Source organism: Octopus bimaculoides, chromosome 12, assembly GCF_001194135.2.
Source record: "Octopus bimaculoides isolate UCB-OBI-ISO-001 chromosome 12, ASM119413v2, whole genome shotgun sequence".
Taxonomy (NCBI): Eukaryota; Metazoa; Mollusca; class Cephalopoda; order Octopoda; family Octopodidae; genus Octopus; species Octopus bimaculoides.
Window position 1 is genome coordinate 20754033 of NC_068992.1, and position 3155 is coordinate 20757187.

Sequence of the window (3155 nt, forward strand, 5' to 3'; positions counted from 1 at the left end):
ATATATATATATATATATATATGGTTATGTATATATGTATGTATTTATGTATGTATGTATGTATGTATGTATGCATATATAAACACAATAGAATACAGACACACGAGATATGTGTGTTGTTAGGTCGTGGGTCGGTTGTGTTTTGCGTGCAAGTGAATGTATTCTCGGTGTGTTTCGTGTTAAATACATGAAAGTAAGTCATAGCCAAGCGAGAGAAATCAAATCAGGTCCCTTCTAAGAACGACAAACATCGATATTTCGTCATTGTTCAGACTTTTCAATCCCACGTACCACTATTTATATATACATATGAGTGTTTATTCGTATATTTGTGACTGTGTGTGTTTATATATGTACGGAGGAGGCATGAGTGGTGATCCATCAACGTATAGAAAGGAGTTTGCTGTTAACCATCGTGTTTTACTGTTATAAAATACCATCATTTTCGACGTTTCATCCCTTTCAAAGCCACTACGAATACAAATATTAGATTCTACCAGGAAAATAAGTTCTATAAGAAAATTTAATTACATTTACATGACATGCAATCTACTCAAACACACACACACACACACATACACACACACAAACACACACATACACACACACACACACGTGCACACACACACGTGCACACACACGTGCACACACACGTGCACACACACGTGCACACACACGTGCACACACACGCAAACATATATGTATATATACAGATAAACCAACACACATAAAAGCAATAAAAAGCAACCACCTCTCCATATATATCTATATGTTTCTATGTGTGAGTGTGTATAGAGAGAGAGAGAGATGGATCGATGGATAGATATAGATAGCTAGATAGATAGATGGATGGATGGATAGATAGATAGAGGGATAGATAAATAGTTACGTACATACACAACTGCATACATACATAGACTGAGATATAAATATCTGTGAGTGCGCGCGCGCGCATGTGTATGTAAAGGCAGCGAGCTGGGAAAAACGTTAGCGCATCGGGTGAAAAGCTCAGCCGTATTTCGTCTGTCTTTACGTTCTTTACGTTCAAATTCCGCCGAGGTGGACATTGCCTTTCTTCTTTTCGGGGTCGATAAACTAAGTACCAGTTGCGTACTGGGGTCGATCAAATCGACTGGCCCCCTCCTCAAAATTTTCGGGCCTTGTGCCTAGGACAGAAATGCATGTATATATGCGTGTGTGTGTCTATGTATAGAGTGAGAGATAGGGAGACAGAGAGAGAGAATGAGAAAGAGAGAGAGAGATTTGTTGATTTTATTGAAAGTAGGCATTAGAAAAATACCATCTCTGAATATTAGTCTACATTTTACTAGGAGATACGAAATGGAGGATTCTAACTTCAGTTCACAATTGGAGCAGAAAACTAGTGCACCGGTTGCGATAATTCTGAAAATATTAATGCAAAAATGATTTTCAAACTATAATCGTTAGAGAAGGGATACATACTGAAATAGACTACCTCACACACATACAACAGCACAATAATAACCTCAGACTGACATACACATTCAAACTTGCAAAGCAGCACCGCCGCACATTTCGCCACACGTGCCAACAAGAATGTGGAACATATATATATATATATATATATATATACAGATATATATGCGCGCGCATATAAATACGTACATGTATGTATGTGTACATGTGTGTGTGTGTTCCTGTGTGTGCGTGCATGCTTGTGTGTTTGTGCGTCGGTGTGTATATGCGTGTAGAAATTCTCCTGAGTCTAACCTCATATTGATCCTACCTGTAATAGTCAGCCATAGTTTACTGTTCATCTCTCGTTGATACATGAGTTACATGGAAGAAATTAACCTTATTATATTCTGTAATTGTATACGTCCTTATTATCCGTCAGAACATCTATTCCTAAGAGTCAGACATATCGAATGAAGGGGGATAAAAGAAAAATGAAAAAAAAAGGAAAGTGCAGTAAAAGAAAGAAGGGTAAAAGGAAAGGGAGGCGAAGTAGCAATAATCGATAGATAGAAAAAGATTAATAGCGACATAGATAAGAGAAAATTGGTGAAAGATGAGGAGAGAAATATAGACAGAAGGAGTGAACATTAAGGAGATAGATGCGATAGAGAGAGAGTGAATTGAAAGTGAAAGTAAGAACGAGACATGTGATAATCAAACAAAGGAAGTAAGCAGAGAAGCCGTATCGATTATTATATCTTATCTAATATAACTCTGTCATTAACAGACTGATCAATTTCTCTTCCTTTCGGTGTGTCTTAAGAATCAAATCCTTAACTCACTTCAGTACCTGGTGGATATCTAAACTTGCGTTAAATACATTGGAGTCCTCCTTTAGCCATGACCAATGCTTTCATTATTTGATACAAAACGTTCGGTTCTCGTTTTTTCATGCAAATGCTGGAGAGGATTTTTCTATTTGTTTTATATCTTATATGTTCTCATTGAAATATTACTCTTATTTTAAGGTTACGTATTTCACTATACACTTACTTCTCAGTGATAACACAAGATGATTTACGTTGAGGTTTCTTCTTATGTTTTGATACTTTTAATCTTTTCATTGTCTCTTTTAAAAATTGTGCAACATCGTGGACTCTCTACATGCATTAGATTGCTATCTTTATTATTTCGATTAGGACATTTTCCATTGGATCCTGAATCTAACCATCTTTTAGAATTTTAGATTCATATACACATAGTCATATGTGTCTGCGTGAGAAGACGGTGATTGTGTCGTTCAGAACAAGCGCGATTGCGCATGTTTGTCGCCGATTTATAGCAATGGGAAGTACGATCAACGAGAATTCCAACTGACCAGTGATAGTTCTTTCGCTTTCACAGATTACACGTAGGGTGAGTCTATGTATGTATGTATGTATGTATGTATGTATGCATGTATGTATGTCCGTATGTATGTATGAATGTATATATATATACACCTACTCACAAACAAACACACACACATACACATACATAAATATATACATATATATATAATTTTATCATTATTAATAAATTATAGGGTGGCAAAGAAAATTTTAGAAATTATATTTACCACCAGTGGTCTAGCGAGAGTAAAAACAGTCAATAGACTATGTATTATTCATTAGAAATGCAGAGACGCCTATAATAGGACATCTACTCGCTAGAAA